This window comes from Lethenteron reissneri, chromosome 24 (genome assembly GCF_015708825.2).
Source record: "Lethenteron reissneri isolate LAM-NWPU_2019-01 chromosome 24, ASM1570882v1, whole genome shotgun sequence".
In the NCBI taxonomy this organism is placed as follows: Eukaryota; Metazoa; Chordata; class Hyperoartia; order Petromyzontiformes; family Petromyzontidae; genus Lethenteron; species Lethenteron reissneri.
Genome location: NC_083802.1, coordinates 15,327,612 through 15,348,039, shown reverse-complemented (window position 1 = coordinate 15,348,039; position 20,428 = coordinate 15,327,612). Strand labels below are relative to the sequence as shown.

The window sequence follows — 20,428 nt, the reverse complement described above, 5'->3', positions numbered from 1 at the left end:
AGAGAGAGAGAGAACAGGGAGATGCAAAGAAGACGGGAGAAGAGTCGATTCGGTGAAAACCGGCCTGTGTGTGTGTGTCAATATCTGTGTGTGTGTGTTTGACAGCGGTAGAGAGAGTAGGTAGGTTAGGGAATCGGCAATGTCTTGACAGTGGTAGGGGCTGCTAGACGTAGGGGGCCTTTCCGTAAACAACAACAACAACAAGGCTGTGTGTTGTGTGTGTGTGTCTGACAGTGGTAGGGGCTGCTGTGCGGGGTTAGGGGAAGAGGAACGGGAGGATAGAGGCTGCGGAGTAAGCTCTGGGTGCTTGTTGTTGTGGTGATCGTGTTTGGGTTTATTGCCCGTGTGGTTGGTGTGTGTGGTGTGTGTGTGGTGTTTGGTGTGTGTGGTGAGTGTGTGGTGATTGGTGTGTAGTTGGTTGGTGTGTGTTTGCGTGGTGTGTGTGTGGTGTTTGTTTGTGTGGTGTTTGTGGTTGGTGTGTGTGGTGTTTGTTTGTGTGTGTGTGTGGTGTTTGTTTGTGTGTGGTGTGTGTGGTGTCTGTGTGGTTTGTGTGGTGAGTGTGTGGTTGGTGTTTGTGTGTGTGTGTGTGGTGTCTGTGTGGTGTGTGTGGTGTCTGTGTGTGGTGTGTGTGTGGTGTGGTTGGTGTTTGTGTGTGGTGTGTGTGTGGTGTGGTTGGTGTGTGTGTGGTGTGTGTGGTTGGTGTTTGTGTGGTGTGTGTGTGTGGTGTGGTTGGTGTGTGTGTGGTTGGTGTGTGTGGTGTGTGTGTGTGTGGTCAGTGCGTTTGTGACAACTGTGGGGGGGGGAGTGGTCGTGTAGCGATGAGCGCGCTGCGCTACAAACCTCGATTCCCGCTCGCGGCCAACGCTTAGGTTGACTCTGCCTCAAATGAGTACCTGGTGCGGTGTGTAAACATCGTCATTGGGGAGACAAAGGCGGTCGGGCGTGGTGCTGGCCACCCACCCCCCATCGCGTACCTTGACGGCCTTCACAGGTGTCTTTGATAGCTGTTGGGGGTTAGAATAGATAGAGAGGAGAAAGTGTGGATACAAGCACATGCTTCTATGTGCGTGGTGAGCCGCGATAATAGTGGCCTTGTTGCTTGTGTGTGTGTGTGTTGTGGTGTGTGTTGTGTTATCCTATTAGCTTACTCGCCAGCTGATGTGTGTGGTTGGTGTATGACAGGCGTGCTGTAATAGAGAGACACGGAGAGGGGGGGGGACACACACGAAGAAGAAGAAGAGGCCTGTGGTGTAAAAACAACAAGCCTCCGTTTTGCCTGTCTGTGGTGTGCGTGAGTTGAGTGCGTGGCTGTGTGTTAACCTTCTCTTCGCTTTCTTGCAAAGTGTGGCTTGGTGGTGGTGGTGTGTGTGTGTGTCTGGTGTGTATCTTGCCAGCTGTAATAGACGGGCAGAGGCAGAAGAGAGAGAGGTTGAAAAAAACAAGCCCTCTGTGTGTGTGTGGGTGAGTGAGAGAGGGGAGGGAGAGAGAGAGAGAGGGACACGTAACATTGAATTTCACCTTCAACGCTGCTGCACATGAAGAAGGGAAACGACTGCTAGCCTCGCGATTTCGCACGGACATAAGCACTGTGGTGGTTGTTGTTGTTGCTGCAGTAGTAGTCATCAGCTATACCTGGTGTGTGTTCTCATAATAACGATCATCATCATCACCATCGTCGCTTCTACGACCCATCGTTGTGTTCATGTTGCATCATTGCGATTGAACGATTGCGCGCAAGGTAGCAGGGAGGTGGCCCGATCTGTTGTTGTTGTTGTTGATCATTTGCATGTGGTCATTGTTGTGTTGTATTTACTGAAAGTGTGGTGGTAGTCGAAGTAATGATGCGTTATCGCTGGTAGGAGATCGGGTCTCTAGGTGGATTTAAGAAAGAGGTCCCAGGTTCATGGCATCTGCAGTCGATATAGTCGAGTGTAAAGAGGGCTCACTAACAACAACAACAACGACGCCAAACTAATCACATCTCTCTCATCTCTCGCTTCTTTTTTATTAAAATAGATACATTTACTTTCCGCTGGTTATGGTTTGGGTGATGTGCTAGCAACATTTTGACGGTCGCAAATAAATAATTGATGAAGTACTGGGATGGTGGAGAGGAGTGCGCTTGACCAAGCGTAGAAGAAACAATCGTCTTTGGGTAGATTTGTGGCGGGGTTTCTTTTTGTTTTGGAATAAATACTTGTTAAAAAAATACATTTTGGTGACTTTTAAACGGGGAGATCGTCGTCTGGAAGTCCATCGCAGTCGCTGCGATCAAGCGACGAAGAAGATTGAACAAGGTGAGGAGGGTTGCAGCATTACAAGCTCCCAAAGTTGATGATGCAGTAAAGTTGCGTCTTGTGTGAACCACGAATAGAGATTCGCGTGACCCTAAGCGGCAGCTTCTTCTTCTATGTGACTTCGTATTTTAGGGAAGTGAATTGTGTTTCTTATTGCTGCAAAACAAACAAAAAAAGCCACGTGATTATTCTGCCGTTGTTATTATTTGTGGATCATTGTATCTGGTGTTCATATATCAGCCTTGCGAATTATGGTCAAGTCAAACCGCACGGTTTTATTGGAAGCCTCATCATCCAACACGTTTGATTTACTCAACAAGCATGACTTTTTAGACACGTGTTAGAATCTCACGCATCCCATCAATGTGTACACACACACACGTTAGGGCCGCTTTAAAAAAATCTACTGCTGAACGAGGGCCATCCCTGCGTTGTTGCTGATTGTGGCCTGTTCGTTGACCATACTTCACCGCGCTGGTCAACGCGGGTTGGTGAAGTTACGGTATGTAGATGAGAATTTCTTGAGTGCGGTGTGTGTTGTACATCACGTATGCGTACTTTTGTACAAGGTTTGTGTAATAGTATACACGTGAGAGATATTTAGTTGGATTTGCATAACGTGTTAAATGCCGTAATGTCCTTGTACTTATGATATTATGTAAATCCCAATATTGTACGTAGCAAAGGCGGTCAAAAAGTCTTGAGAATGGCACGCATGATGGTACAATCGAGATTTACACGTACCATTAATGATGACATGTTGTGGAGTCAAAAAAGCTGACCTTCAAACTGAGCATATAACAGCTGGACCTATTGAAGTCACTTGACACGTTTTGACATTCACTTCTAAAGATAGCCACTTTGCATATTGGCGTGTACATTACAGTGCCATTGGTGTACTTGGCAATCTGTAAAAGGTACGAAGTACGGAGCTTATTGCGTTAGATTTAGTCACCACAGTCATCACTGAATAAGCAAAGTTAATCCATACTCGAGAAGAGAAAGATGCAATTACCTTGATGTGTTGAACAGGGTATAATGAGCACAATAGCAATTATGGATACATGAATCATGTATTTAAAGTTGATTTACCTAATCTCGAACTTGCCTGGGGCCGTGACAATTTCATTCGTGGACGGTTGGGTCAGTGTTTCGTAAATTCCACATTCCTATGACCGGGGCTTTATACTTTTTCCCACCTTGACTACATTTGACAAGTAGGTATACTTGCATGTGTATGTGAATATACAGGTCCGTATATATATCTGGTGGGCCTTGAACTTCCCTTCTCACCAACTCGCATTGACCAGCGTGGTGAAGTATAGACAAACAATCCCCATGACCGAAGCGGCGGGGGTTGCGAGTTGCCATATAGTTGCACATTACCCCGTGTTACATACCTATGATTATTGTAAGTTGATATGTCATTACATTGCACCGTTTTTGTTCATATTGACTACAATACTAATCTTTAATTGTACATTTAAGACAAGCTGCCACATTCGTCATTAGCCATTGCCTTATAACAAAACAAAAACGTTTCGAACGGAGACTCCTTTTTAGAGTATGCACATATTACAGCCAAGCTACCCAAAATAAGGCATTTCCTCACTCTGCCTGAGTCACGGGGTTATGTATGGGCTGGGGTTTGGGGGGGGGGGTGGTATTTGACCATACTTCACCCGCGTGTGACGTTTGTGAACGCGCAAAGCCGAAGAAGAAGCAGCAGGCAAAAGCGGTACACGAATGTGCAACAATTGCCAGTGCCGAACTGCATCAACGCGTATTAGATTGTTATTTTCATTCGGCACAGTATATGCAGGCAACTTGAGGTCGTTCGATTCATTTGCCCAGGGTCTGACGTATTTTGCCGTTGCGTTGCTGCGGCTAATGTTTAACTTGAGCATTCTTGCTATTGGCAAAGGAAATGCGTTGTTTACAGAGTGTCAAAGTCTGGGAAGGGGCACATTTGAGCGAGCGAATGGGCTTGCTCTTTGGGCTTAGGGCCAGTAGTGTTTATAATGCGTTCAGAATATCACGTTATTTATCATTCGCATGGAGAAGCCTTCATCCAGCAGTGGATTGACAAACGCTGTAAATTATTCTGTTGAACGTACTCTATTCAGCATAAACAATACCATCCGCGTTTTCTCTTACCTCCATTGTACCACGAACACAACATAACCTTTCGTTCGCAGCTAAGGCTATCTTTGTTTATAATTTATTATCATATTGTTTTTTTTAATTATTATTGTTCTCGATGTATTCAAAATAAACATTGTGTACTTATTCTGCATAAACAACGTCAGCCATACGTTATGTTTTCCTCTGTGGTATCACAAACGCACAATGACATTGCACGACTAATTCTCTATCGGTACTGAACTGCTCAAGTCCAATGAGAGCGAAGGTAATATGGCATATGAGATGATATATGTAGGTATGCTTAAGAAGTTCAACGTACAAGAGGGGTCGCAGCTGGAGACAGAACCAGGATGAAGTCTGCATGGGGAGGAACGTGAGAAAAGGGTTTAGATGAAGGAAACGGATCGGTTTTTGGGGCAATGCGCGTTGGTGAGAGACACTTGAGGATTACGGAAGGTGGAGGGGAGCATCTGTTACGGGGATCGACTCAGGTTGCGAGGATTTACACTGGGACAGATAAAGCACCATGTGCTGGATATCACACGAGACTCTCTGTAGTATTTTGCATCGCCATTTATGGTTGCTTTTTGTCGGTCCACTGCTGGGAACAAGACCCATCTCCAAGTCGTGTTGGTTGTGGGGTGTCATTTGGCCATACTTCATCACGCTGGTCAGTGAAGGTTAAAGGCGAGGTAGGGGGGATGCGGGCACTACTGGTTCATATATCACTGATGTTAGCCGTGGCCTGGAATCAAACTCAGGACACAAGGTTCGTATTACCCGAGTGTTTGTTTACCAGGTTCAAATTGGACACGTATACTAGCATGACATACTGCATGTGATATACATGTGTTCATGATTGTTTTTATCGTATTCTGGATAAACTATGTCCTCTGTATTCAAACGACAAAGCATATATGTTTTACATTTTATTCATTGTAATTATATACTTGCGAATACTGTTATTATAATGCGGAACAGATGATATGCAAGCACTTGGCAATGATGATTATAGAGACAATGCAGCTGCTGATAATGATGCTGTTGCGACTTCTGTAGCTGTCTACTGCAGTTGCTGATGACTGTCGTTGATGATGCTATTGGTGATGATACAGATGATGATGATGATGACTGGGATCATTGTAAGGATGATTAGGCCGAGTTGACCCTAACCCAGGGGTCAGCAACCAAAATAACAAGAAGCGAGATATTTTTTTTTCCCTCCCAATTCTGTAAACAAACCCAAACAAAAACCTCAAATTCAAGAGCCGCGATTCACGTGGTGAATACAAGACCGGTGGTTCCTTAATAAATAATGTCATGAAGCAGTCCTTGAAACAGCCGCCTGTGAGGGCTCCACAGACGCTGTTTGCCAACCCCTGCCCTAATGTACTATTGCCACCAGAAGCCACTTGTGGGAGCGGGAGGTGTGGCCACTATTTGACCTTTTTGTAATATAAGCAGGGCCACTGGCAGGAATCTAACCCAGGCCTGTGACGATCCGCATGCGCACAGACGTCGGAGTGGAACACAAAGCGTCTAACTACATCCAGGAATCGGATTAGAGGATAGATGGGGGGGACGAGATGATGTCACTCCTACTTTCTGTTAAAACTTAAAACCCCTGGCAATGGGGCAGACAGTCACTCGGTCTACCGCCTAACATCCCATTGTAGCCACTGCCAATCAAAGTTATCTTTCCATTGTCAGTGGTGACACAGCGAGTTACGTACACAGGTATCGGGAGAGGTGTTGTGTTTGGGCAAGGTTGTGTTCAGAGTAAACTGACCCTTGAGATATCTGCCAATGCATATGTGCGTGTGCGCGTTTATGTGTTTGTTCGTGAAATGTGCACATCTTATCTTATTTTAATTTATTTAGCGCCTTGACCAACGCGCTGTCCATGATGGTGACACAGTACAGTGCGCTACGAACCGGCCACAGGTAACATAATTGTCGAATGATATCGGAACCGGTCCCGGGGCGTCCCCTAGGTCGACTCAGCCTCAAACGATTACCTGATGTGTAAATATCAGCATTGGGGAGATAAAAGCGGTTGAGCGTGGTGCTGGCCACCCACCCTCCCCGGTGTGCCATGCTGGCCTTCTTATGTGCTCGCTAGCAGCATGGGGGATCTTTGCTTTTTCATGTCAGCAATGATAGGTACTTCATGAGGGAACGTGCCTCTGTTTAAGTTTAAGCAGTAAACAGATGTGTAGGTGTGTGTGAGGGCGAGTGATGTATACGTTTGGGCTGTGTATAATGTACTGCAACTGATGCGAAATTTTACCTAGTTCCTGCACATGAGACGATTTAATCATTCCTTAATCTAGCAGTTGTTAGATGTCTGATGATGATGAATGTACCAAATATAGGCAAACATCTTAGCGCAGGAAACTCCTGAAATAGTCTCGAGACGAGGCAAAGCATACGTTATATTATTGACAATTATTGGCATTAAACAAGTGAGCGCTGCGAACAGGCAACCCGACTTGGGATCCCCGGATCACGGTTAACATCGGTGGTGAATGGAAACTGAACAGGTTTCTGAGCCACCCTTTCATCATCAACCCGCACTGATAAGCGAAGTAGGGACAAACAACCCCCACGGAGCGATGGGGCAGGGGGAGGAGGAGGAGGAGGCTTTCACGCAGCAGTGGATTGATAAAGGGTCTGTACTATTTGATCATTCGTGAAACTAGCAGCCTGCCAGCCAGCAAAACGTGTGTGTATTAATATAGGATGACAATTGACGGGCATCTGATACACGATGCCATCAATTCTGCCCCATATCACCAGATTGTAATCTTCGAGGACAAATATAGCTATTTGATCACGCTAACTAGACGGATTTGGCGCTGTTTTTATCGACACTAAAAATTTACCTTTTCGGTTTGGCTTTCAAACGCTCGCGGAAAATGGTGGACATTGCGTTACGGAGGTGCGAAATGGACGGAAATTGTATGATGATGATGAATGGTGGTGGTGGCTCTTTGCCCGTTGCATCAGTGACTGCCATGGCTTTAACCTCGGTGACCGCAATGTCATTCGGACATTAAAAAAGGCGTGCACAGCTGTTAGGCTGGCGCAAGCCCGGCTGTTGCATGCGACGGGGCCCTCTAAGTAAGTCTGTGTGCGTTTTTGCGGTTTTGTAATTTATTTATTTGATAATGTTTCGGTGTGACGCAAAATCCAAGCCCTTCCTAATGGCATCTGGCTTAGTCACATGTTCTGTTGGAAATTCCGCCGTCAAACCCTTTGACGAACCACACAATACTAGCTCCGGTACAGCAGTCATTACAATATGTGGCAGAAGCAACCTCACACACTTTGTTTAAACCCAGGTCTTCCCTTGACAAAACATTGTAGCCTCTTAGTGAAGTTTGTGTGTGTGTGGTGCATTTTTTTTTAAACAATGCCCACCAATTTTTAAAGTGAACCCATGCTCACAGCCCCCCCTGGCTGAATTAAGGAAAGTGTTGTTAGTGAGCACCTATTTAGGTCAGCAGGGCATCTGTTAAGGTCAGCACTACACTTGTCATCAAACGACGCTCTCATTTTAGGCTGAGTTGACCTAGGTTAATAATTTATTAAAATAGTTTGATGTACATGTGTAGCCGATTAACACGTTTGGCTCTACGTACGGTGCGAAAGAAGTTCTAACATACATACGGGTGGCCGAGATCATTGTAAAACTATGGTAGTGGATTGCCCTGAATGCATTACTGTACTGTGCATACCATTTCCCTTACGTGCGCACAGAAGCAGCGCGCACAGGAGCTCGCATACTTAAGAGCAAACACACGCGCCCACACACTGACACACATACACCACACACACTCACACACCACACACACTGACACACACACACACACCCACACACTGACACACATACACCACACACACTCACACACCACACACACTGACACACACACACACCCACACACTGACACACACCATACACACCACACACTGACACCACACACACCCCACACACACACTGACACACATACCACACACACTTACACACACCACACACACTGACACACACACCACACACACTGACACACACTCACACACCACACACACTGACACACTGACACACACCATACACACCACACACTGACACCACACACACCCCACACACACACTGACACACACCACACACACTGACACACACACCACACACACTGACACACACTCACACACCACACACACTGACACACACACCCACACACCATACACACCACACACTGACACCACACACACCCCACACACACACACCCCACACACACACTGACACACATACCACACACATACCACACACACACCACACACACTTACACACACCACACACACCATACACACCACACACTGACACCACACACCCCACACACACTGACACACATACCACACACATACCACACACACTTACACACACCACACACACTGACACACACCACACACACCCCACACACACAGGGCTCTCGTGTGTGAACAAAAAGTCACCAAGCAGGCCTCGCACTTGTGGATTCGCACGCTTTTCTCGCACCCAGGGCCAACATGTGTGAAGGCACACACATGCTCGCACATTGCTCGCACCCGTTCGCACACGTCAACAAAAGACAAAGACCCCCCCCCCCTATAGCCTTACAAGCCATCGGGTCAAGTGCTGTTAGCGAACACCTATTAAGGCCGGTATGACGCACGGAGGTGGCTGATGTGGCCAATGTCACGCTTAAGCTGACTTTGTCTCCCCAGATCCGATGTTTACACACGCTGCACCGGTTTCTCAAATGAGGTTAATGTGACCTAGGGGGAAGCCCAGGACACGTTCTGACACCGTTTCCTTTGCCCGCTGATGTTCGTTTCGGTCGGGAATCAAACGTAGGTCACTGGGTTCACGCAGCGGAATGCGCCAAGACACTTGGACACTTCTCCGCCCACACGAGAATACATAAACAATGCACACGTTAGCACACACGCACCCGCATGTGTGACAACTCACCGGCTCACACGGTCACATGTGTCGCAGCAAAACAAGCTAAGACACGCACAAGCTAACACACGCACATGCTCACGCACAAAAAGGTAAAGAAACTCTGTGTAACCTGAACATACTGTTGCGTGGCACGTGCTGTTAGCGAGTACTTACGAATGCCTGAACGGCACACCAGGGGGTGGGTGGCCAGGACTACACCCGGCCGCCTTTGTCTCCCCAGTGGCGATGTTTTACACACCGCACTAGGTACTCATTTGAGGCCGAGTAGACCTAGGGGAGTCCCAGCACCGGTTCAGATAATTATCAATGATGTGCGGATATCGAAGTCGGATCGCCAGGTTTGTTGTGCAGCGTGTTAACCACCACACTACCGCTCCCCACGCAGGCAGACATCCACACACAACAACAACAAGCGCGATTCGCCACTAAGTGGCGGGGACGTCTCCACGAGGCTTGTGCCAGGCCATGTGCACCTTGAGGCCACGTGTAGTGTCGAACGCCCGCTGGCAGGAGGTCACGGGGCAGACCCAGGTGCCACGGGTCGACTGACTGAGATGACCGAGATAACCGAGATGACTGGTTGATGCACCACCTGTGCCCCCTACTGTGCCAACTTGCTGTGCTTTAGCAACCCGGCGCTCCGCTCGTTGTTGTGAGCGTCGCTCCTCCGCCCTCCGTTGTTGTTGGAGGGCGACTGCCTCCAACTGCCCAGTAGCAGCAGCATCCTTCATGAGCCACCTCCACAGAGGCCACACAGACACACAGACGCATGCAGACATTCACGCCTCGGCCCGTATGACGCCAGCACCACACTCGGTGGCCAGCAGGCAGTGGACTGATGGAAAGTCATTTCCAGAGGAATTAGTGATGGTGACGGGGTGTCTAGCTAGGGGGGTTCGGGGGGGGGGGTCACATCACGAGCCGGCTGCCCGCAATGGCACAAACGTGGCCTGCGGGATCCACGCGTCCCACGCCGCGGAGGAGAGGGAGGAGGGACCTCGGAGAAATATCGGAGCGAGCAGCCCGCGTCACACCTGTGGCCATCACTGACCTTTCGGGCTGTGGGCCATAATTGAACAATCGCAGCGAACAGAAGAGCCCGCCTCGCTGGCAGGCGGTGACGGACAGGGGATGTGACATTGGTCCATTTTGCTTGTGCAGCTTCCCTTTTGCCATTACGGTACTTTTACGTAACAATTGCGGTGTACATTCTTTTTGGGTTGCTTTTTGTACGTTCGTACGTACATGTGTCTGACCGTCGGTGGCGGGGCTCTGGTTCCGGAGGTCGACGGTCAATGTTTTGTCAGAGCTACCTCTCGGCAAAATCTCCCGTGATGTTTTATGTGTACAGTACATACGTGGTGTTGCGTAGTCGTAATCATAATTTTTTTCGACAAGTGTTGTCCTTAGTGGGGTTTAATTCACGTGGCGGAAAAAAAATCCTAATTGTGCCATTTTCCGTAATGTGGATGTGGTTTGCAAGCGTCTTTGGTGTTTTTTTTTGCGTTTAAAATTATTCATGTAGGCAGCCCAAGTGGTCAATTATTTCTTCAACCAATACCTGTCGTTAAATCATTGCCAGTTTTTAAGTTCCATTTGCGTCGGAGATGGTTCTTTCCGTACAAAGATATCGAATAGGAATTGTCAAAACATCTCCAAGTGGTATCGTTTACAAAATAATAATCTTGGGGCTTCCTGAGACATTCATCCGGTACGCGCAAAGTAATATTGTATTCCCTGAATAGCATTTAAACGTGCAAGAAGTTAAGCCGTGTCTAGCAGTTTAATCTGGTAATCTTGTGTTTTTACCATGTTCTGCAACAAGCAGAACTTCCCTATAATAATTTTATGTGTAAACAAAACTCGCGAAAGTACACTTTACATCGGTACAGTTGTTCCAGTACAATATAACAGTAATAGTAGCAATGCTTTTTGTTGATCCGTAAAAGCCTTGCCGAGCCACAATCGTTTGGCGTTTTATAATCAACATATACCGTAGAATATTCCGTTTGAGTTGAACTCCCGGCCACGGCTAACATCAAGTGGACGAGTGACATCTGAACCGGTTCTAGCCCCCCTCCCTTCCCATCCAACCCTCCACACTCCCCGTCACCCCTCTACACTGACCAGCGTGGTGAAGTATGATCAGATAACCCTGACACGGTGTGGCCGAAGCCTCCATCCAGTAGTGTGTTTATTTACAAAGTGCTGAATAGTCTCTTCCGAGTGTATTTATTTACATCTTTTAACGTCCGTATTCTAATTTTTTTTTTAGCAGCGGAGGCTTTGCGCATCAGATCAGGACCCCACGTGTCCTTCAGCAGAGCGGGGTGGACAATGGCATTCTCAAAACCGGCCTGGCCGCGCCGGACCGTTCACGCCGCCCCGCGAAAGGGAAGCGTGCTTTTTCAGTACAGTATTGGCGGGGCTGTTTGTTTCCATTCCAGTCTCTTCCTTGAAATGGGCCCTCCGGCAGCGCGGCTGGCCGTCCCAGATAGCCCGTGGTGGCGGATTGTCGGCTCGCTCACCAACCAAGCCAGTTTTCACAGAGCGGGGGGGCGTGGGGGGGGGTAAGGGCGACAGGTTCGATTCCTGAGAGACGGACGGACACATGTCCGTCAGCTACTGCTGCAACGGGAATCCCAACCACCAAACACAGCACCTTCCTAAAATGTTCAGCACTGGATCAGTCGCATTACCACCTGGAATACGCGCGTGCCCTGACCCATTAACCGCCCACACCCGTTGCAGTATTTCCGCACTGTGAAAATGTTCTTGTTATTTCTAGATGTTCCCACACGCGCGCTATTCTTAATAATCGTGCACGTTTCTAAAGGGCGGCAAAGAATCCGTCCCACTTTCTAAAGCAGCTCGCGCTTCATGTTTTGTCCAGCAACCTATTTGCATGTTTGCTACTGATAATCACGTATATCCGCGTGGACCTCGGTTCCCCAGCGAGGCAGATACGCGACATTGCCACTGCTGCATGCGGTTGGGTGGACTATGTAGGCTGGGTTGACAGCATCCCCCCCCTCCCGCCGGCTGGTGTTAGCCATTGTTTACAAGCATTGTAGCATGTCTCAGCAGTCACAACCAACAACAATCAACAACAACAACAAAATGAACTCAACTAATTTGCGTGTAATTACTCACTTGCGTGTGTTCCTGCAAGTGACCCAGGTCTGCCTTTGCAAAGGAGATGATGTATCCCAACGGACTAGCGAGCCGACCTGGTTGAATTAAAAATGTTAAATTAATTGGATTGAATGCCTGAAAAGGAAGTTTCAAGGCACTGCGTAAAAAAAAAGTGTCCGCTGTGTTTGATGTGCGCCTCCGTGCATTTACACGCACGGCTTGTGTTTTGAAGTTGGACTCAAAAGTTGCGTTTGATCAAAATAGAGGTACACGATGTCTGTGTACCGGCCTGTTTTGCTGATGTAAACAAGCGCGTGTGTGTGTGTTGTGTAGGGTGAGCGGTGGTGTCGCGGTAAGCGCTAAGCTGCGCTACGAACCCGGCGACCCGAGTTCGATTCCCGCTCATGGCCAACACCAGTGACGATTATCTGAATGGGTCATGGGCCCTCCCCGAGGTCGACTGAGGCTCACATGAGTAGCTGGTGTGGTATTCAAACATCACAACTACGGACACAAAGGCGGTGTGTTGACCACCCACCCTCTCGTGTGCCGTGCCAGCTTCTATAGGTGCTCGCTAACAGCACTTGCTCCAACAGTGCTTTTAGGCTATACGGGGGTGGGAGGGGGGGGCTCTTTGTGTGGTTCACTTGAGCCAACGATGACCAAACTATACTATATTTTTAAAGCGCCAGATCTGTAATTTCTTATTAAGGTAATCTTACCTTGCCTCTGGAAAAGTGTGACCTATAAAAATATAACATGTATACTTCGTAATTGAATAATGCCACCATCCAGACCTAGTGTAACGTTTTTACCCACCCCTACTGGAGCAGTATAAAAAAATGTTCTTATCTTCTCATCTGAAGTGCAGTCGATCCCGTAGTGGTCAGCACACTGGACTTTGCAATCCAGAGGTTGCCAGTTAAATTCCCTCTCCCAACGCCACTGTCGAAATAATGGTGCATCTGTTCTACCAAATATCCTCCAAATACTCTCTCCCCAGAGCCCCCTCTAGCCAGAGGCGCTTCTGCCAACAGTGGCGTGAGCAAGGCATTGCAGGACTGCACCTTTATCTTACCAGAGTGGTCCTGAAACAACCCCCGTTCTAGTTTTTAACGCACCAAAGTTAAGCGCTCCTCCGTTTTGAGTAAACAACGACATAAACACATCTTGATAAGCTGCATTGCAGTGTATTTCCTTGCCTCTGCGCTCTTTTACAGATAGCACATTGAGATGACCCAGGTTCTCAGACGAGATTACTTGTAGTCGTCGTACACAAACAACACCACGCGCCGCTGTGTGAATGGCCTCCGTTCCGTTATTGAAACGATTATTGGAAACAGGCCCTTTTTGCATTCCTAAAAATGTCACGTTCCCGTATCGACCTTTTGTTTTTCCAATTTGCGGGTTGACGTGTGTGCCACGGAGAGGGGGAGAGAGCCATCTGACCCTGGGGCTTGCGTTTTCATTTTTTTCTTTTCTCCTCTTTGTGGATTAGCGACTTTGGTCATTGGTTGCGAAATGTACACGGGGGTCACCCCCTCATTCACCATCGCCGTCGTTGCTGTAGTTGCGCACCCCCCCCCCCCCCCCCCACATGGTGCTCGCTCACTTGTTTGTACGTGACACCTTAAAACTACGATTGTGACATACATAAGTAACAATTCATTGACCTCCCCCGCCCACCACCACAACTATAGTTCAATGAACTTTCACACTGCTGGGGGTCACAATTTTCGATTCGTGAGTCAACAACAACAGCAGCAGCAACAATCGTTTGTATCGAGTCTAAATGCAACGCGCATCTCAAGATGCTTTAGATAAGTGAGGGGGGTAGCATTCGGGAAGAAGAAGACTGCAATAGGATGTAGTGGGGGGGGGGACAGGGACTAAAACGAAATTAAAAAAATCCCAGATGAGGCCCACTCATCTATTTATTTTTTTTAGACGTGACCTGGCCACAAATGATGGCACGACAGAAGTGGCGTATCGCGTGGACATTTATATCAGCCAAATGCTCTAAACGCATGTTGATTTTAAGTGTGGAGGGAAATATCAGAGGATCCGGAGAAAAATCCACGCGACCACGGGGCGAGAGACGCATGGCAAACTCCTGTATACCAGGCGAGGTAGTTGACATCTCGCCGCCGTGGGACTCACGGGAGAGGGAAGAGCGACAAGGGGGAGAGCGACACACCGCTCCATGGCCCCAGGAAAACTAGGCCAGGTACTGGCAGCCGAAACTACCGAGGAACGCCGAGTGCCAGGCCAGTCTCTGGGACAGTCTGGGCAACACCAAATAGTCCCAGAGGCATCCCCAGGCAAAACCACAGAGCCCCAGGGTAGTCTCAGGATGGCTGGGGCCCATCATCAATCAATTACTGCTTATGCTTAAGGCGCCTGTAGGCTCCACAGTGGTGTGAATCTGTAAAGTCTACTTTAAAGATTCCTGCGTTGTGAGCACAATAACCGGCTTTAATCAATGAATTATCACGTGTCTATTGTTGACCCATCCATCGTGGAACCAGGTACAGCAGATGTCATCCCCACGATCGTTTCGCTTTCATCTCCACGCCCTGCGCAACACATTTCAACTTTTGGCTGCACCCCAACATGAATTTGACTTCTCCCCGCCCTCAAGTTCAGCTTCGCCTTCAGCCAGGCTCACTCCACTGCTGGATATGAAGGCCTCCCCAAGCATCCCGACAACTTCCCACAGTGCTGCACTGCAGCAATCCCACCAGCACCTCGCGCACACGCCGACTCAAATCGCTGCGAGTCTGCAGTTGACGACCTCTCGTGTGCATTCCTTGCCTTGGCTGCCACTCCGCGATGAGTCTCAACCACCCGCCATCGTCCCTCCTTGGCAGCGATGTCCTGGCCAAGCCGCCCAACCTCGCTCTTCTTTAATGGGATGTGAAAGCGCGCACTCTGTTCTGCGCACGCGTAAAAACAAACTTGTTTTTAGTGGCGTCTTTAAACTTGTTTAGAGTTTTGAAAATGAATCGGGATCAACGTGAAATAGAGAGTTTGTAGAGGGCATTGAATAAATAAAAAACTACCGTGAAAAAGGAAAAAATTCCTTGGAAAAAAGTTTGTTTCATCGTGTTCGTAGTACCTGCTCGTTCCAAATTGTGCAGCTCCTATGTATGCGGTCGTTGGCGAGCCAAATTGTAGACATCGTAAGTGGTGTGCTTTTCCATTTATTTATTTAGACGAGGATTTTTATTGAAATGACCCCTTTGCTCGCTAGTTATTTATTTTATTAGATAACACAAAACACATGGCTCTGCTCCCAGACTCAGAGAAAGTACTCGGGTACAAAGGGTAGCCTTGTTGACAGATGCACACAATATCAAGGTTGGAGCTATGAGCATAAACCCGTCTTTCGTTTCGAGAGAGAACTCCCGCTCTTTGTTTAGTAAATGTGTTATGTGTGTATTACTCAAGGAGTGATTGAAGAAGTTTTGAAGGGTAGTAAAGTTTGTTGTTTTTTTATTTTTTAACGGAAGCTTTTTTTAAAAATAAATCGTTTCGTTAAAAAAACTAAAACAATCCGCTGCGCTTCCACAAATATCGCAGCGACGGGCGGACGCACAGCAAAGGGGACAGAAGAAGTCGTCGTTCGTTCATTCGTAACGTTTCCAGAAAGTGTGCGGAATAACTTTGCTCCATCGTTGCCATCATCGGCCATGATTATTCCACTGCTGGATGAAGGCCTCCCACCCAAGCCTTCGCCATATTTCTAGAGCTCGTGAAGCTACAATCTGTCTTAGAATCTTCACGAAAGCCGGTCTCTTATTCCCAATCGCCCCCGTGGACGTCCTCTTGGATGCGTTCCCTCCTATGATTAACGGCCCACTTGCTCACCTTGGCTTATTTCGAATACAATAATATTTTGTATAAGTTGAGTGGTGATTGCGCCGTTTGCCAGCATGGGACTGATTCTCTTTAATGGACACCACCGGGCATCACGTGAGGATGATTTACGTGCTGCATCACAGTTTTGTTTTTATTGCAACTCTAATTGGATAGAACCTGTCACGTGTAGCTCATTTCAACATTAGATTTGCCCACTTTTCTGCAAAAATGCAGGACGTACTGTATGCATGTTCATTGTGCTGGCGGTTAGGATAACATTTTTCCTTTAAATTTTACAAACGTTTAGCTTGCATGCTTTTATTTATCCGTCCTTTCTTAATACGAGTGGTGAGCAGTTACTTCTGCAGCACTTTTTTGCAAAATACAGTGATCTGATTAAGTATCTGCATACTTTGACATTTGTATTTATTTATCCTGTTATCCGTGTTGGGCACAATAGATAATACAGGACAGGAGTGTACCACTCCAATCTCTTGCGCACACACAAAGACAAAGATCCCCCGTATAGCCTTAACAGACTGTAAGGGCAAGTGCTATTAGCGAACACCTATGAAGGCCGGAATGGTACACGAGGGGGTGGGTGGCCAGCACCACGCCCGACCGCCTTTGTCTCCCCAGTGGCGATGTTTACTACTCACCGCACCAGGTACTCATTTGAGGCTGAGTCAACCTAGGGGATGTCCAGGACCGGTTCAGATAATCGTCACTGTTGTTGGCCGTGAGCGGGAATTGAACTCGGGTCGCCGGATTCGTAGCCCACCGCGCTAATCGCGACACCACCGCTCCCCACACACATACACACAGGAATGCCTAATTATGCAAAGGACTGTAAATTAATCCCACCACTTCATGTTGAACTCTGGCATAGTAGTGTGGAATTTCCACCACTGGCTCAGGGCTGTAAACGGGATAGCATTCCCGCTTTTGTTCGAACCATAATCAACGTGCTTTGACTTTTGACCATTTCACCTGTAAGGTGACAATTTAACCTATAAGCAAGCCGAGGCTTGTAGCATCATCAGCACAGTGCATTCTGTGCATATATACTACTGCGTGTAGATTAAAAAGGAAAGAATTGCGGAGATGCGGTGTCTTTTGGAAGGATGACTTGCAGAAACTTGCAACCGCTACAATTGTTGAGACTACCTTTATAACTCGTGCGTTTCATTTACATTGTTTTAACCGTTTTTCGTCAGGGATGAGAAAATATCAAGCATATGCCTCTTCGACCAAATCGCTGTGAATGCGTCCAATCGAAGGCACCGCGGTTGATGCCTTGCGCCACGAACCCGGCGGCCTCGGTTCAATTCCAAGCCACGTCCAGCGTCATTGGCGAGTGACATCCAAACCAAAGTCCTGTGGTCACCCATTTCACCAACCCGCTCTGACCAGCGAAACAATCTCCATGACTGTCATGGCGTGGGGTGGCCTTCATCCAGCAGTGGATCGACAAGGGGATGTAGATAATAATCGTATTCGTTATCACACTGTAACGTGTAAATGTGAAGGGAGCGGTTGGTGCGGAAGATAAAATAATTTGTGAACATGCGACGTTATCACTCAAGGACAGGGTTTGTTCGACATGAGTGGAGGAGTGAGCGTTCACTCGTGACTCGCCGTGCCATCCTTTTTACGGGGCGCCTCCTCTGACGAGATGTCATCTCCCTCTCCTGGTATACGGGAGGTTGTGGATTCCATCCCGACCTTGACGCCTGTATATATTTGGAGTTTTCATGCGTCTCTCGCTCGGTGGTCGCGTGGATTTTTTTCGGGGTTCCCCCGGTTTTTTCCTCCACATGTCGAATCGACGTGCGTTCAGAGCATTTGGCTGCAAATACATTCCACACGATAAGCCGTTTCGTTGAGCTTTCATTTGTGGCCAGGTCACCTCTGAAAAAGAGCTAATAGCTCAGTAGGCTTTACTTGGTAAAATAAACATAGTCGTAAATAGTATCTCGAGCTCACGACAAAGATGAAATCGTGTTTGGCGACCATAAACTTTCACGAGGCCAAATGCTCTTCGAGGAACATTTCGTTTCTGTTCTTGTGATAAACCGTAGTTCCGCTTGCCATTCTTAAGACTCCCAAACTGCTCTCTCTTGTGTTCTTAATTTCCTTCAGCCATCTGTTATATTTCGGATGTTTTTGTTTTGTTGTTCGTCCTGTAACGCGCAGACACTAGGACGGCGCCTTGCGTGTAGCGTTACGTATGTACGTGGAACTTTCTTCGTGCCTTGCGTAGCCAACCGTGCTAATCGGAGGTGCGGGGTTGAACCCAATTTGTGACGCGTGCGCAGACTCGCTGCTCGATTTTTGCTTCTCTTAAAGTCCTTTTCTGGATGCGTTTCATCTTCTGCTTCAGCGACCGATCTCGCCGCCCTTCGTGGACCGCATGTCAAATCGTAGGGCATTCCCCTGTCCACTTTTTTTCTGGTGTTATCATCTTGAATGACTTGACCGTGATACATTGACTTTACCGACTTCACCACTTAGATTTGCGATTGGCAATAGGTTTGACAATTCGATTCACAGCACCCCCAATTTGTCAATATCTTGATGGATGAAGACCTGTTAGCACTGCTGGTCAGTGCGGGTTGGTGAAGGAGGGGTGGGGTGGGGCCCATGACCGGTTGAGATATCAGAAGCCACCGATGTTTCGTCATGACAAGGAATCAGGTCACCAGGCTCATAGCGCAGCACGCTTACCATGATGCCACAGCTCCTATCTGTGTTGCGACTTAAGCCTTGATTTACTTTTTCCATGAAGCAGTGTTTGGAGACATGAGGCCAAATGGATCCAGTGTTCCTAAGAACTGATAAATAAGTGCCGCCGTGTTCTTCTGGTTCTTATTACCGGTAACGACAGCTCTGCTTATAAGAGGGAATACGGAAAGTTGTTAGCTGCCCCTTTTGCATGCATTTATGAGTGGTTTTCGCCGACTGCGCAGCGCAATCTTTCTCCCAAGCGTTGTCCCAGAGACGCGAGACCCACTGTTACTATCAATAACGCTGCTTGTAAGAGGCAGCGTGGTAAGTAGGTTGCCGCTGTAGTTGAGTGCACCTTTGAGTGTGTTCTCCTTGTATGCGAGGGTGGTGTGGGGTTTGCGGGAGGGTTTCCCGGACACACTCCGGCTTCTGTCCGTCATGCGCACGCACACCAACGAACGCACGCGTGCACAAATTAACATGGCTCAATAAGGAAATCGGGTTAAGTATCCCCCAATCGGCAGCCTCTTGGAAAAAGAAGCTCAAGATCCTCTGGAGGCTTTCACGAGCGAGCGGAGAGAGCGTGATGAATACCCGCACTGTATTATTGACTTGCTTACAGTGTAGTGTCATTAATGCCGCTGGCGCTTGGTCGCGTCAAATACGATTGACTCGCTGCTCTCGCGCCTCCCTCCTGCTCCCGTGTCACCCACAGCAGTTCCAAAGAAATTTGTTTTCAATCTCGATATAAAAGTGCAGAGCTCCCAAGTTGCTTCTTAATATCGGAAGGAAGAGTGCGTTCCAGACGGCCCGCAGAAGCGCATCTGAAAGCGCGTCCTCTACAAGGACGCAGCGGCGGTGGGGGTTTTTCAGTTTTTTTCCCTGACTGCTGCGTAGTAAAAGCAGGGCGGAGTGGTGGTGGCACTCTGGTTAGCACGTCACGCTGTGAACCCCGGCGCCTGGCGAACGGAGTCAAATTCACAAAGAACGTCGGCGGTGAGTGATATCCGAACCCGGTTCCTGGGGCTCCCAGCTACCCTTCACCAACCCTTGCTGACTAGCATGGGAGGAATCCAGAGGACCCGGGAGAAACCCCAACATGAGTCTTGAGAGAATAGCACTCTTAAATCTCCCCACAGATAGATTCAAGAGTCCATTTCCTGACCTTCCAACCCTTGATGTTCGCAAAGCGCCAGGCATTGAGGGCACCGTGCGTGCCCACGTTCACCCGAGGCCACGCCGTGTCACCACCCCAGTTGCG

The 20,428-nt window shown here is 48.1% G+C and overlaps 1 protein-coding gene across 11 annotated transcripts in view; it reads left to right on the top strand.

The window, feature by feature from the left end:
• Positions 1 to 20,428, top strand: part of LOC133346666 (myocyte-specific enhancer factor 2C-like) — a 112,331-nt gene that overhangs the window by 21,145 nt on the left and 70,758 nt on the right. Inside the window, exon 1 of one of the 11 annotated variants that reach the window (XM_061558433.1) lies at positions 1,462 to 2,297. The exons of the other annotated variants lie outside the window; for them this stretch is intronic. The gene's annotated coding sequence lies outside the window, so the exon portion shown is untranslated. Of the gene's footprint in view, positions 1 to 1,461; positions 2,298 to 20,428 lie in introns of those variants that run through there. 11 annotated transcript variants of the gene reach the window in all.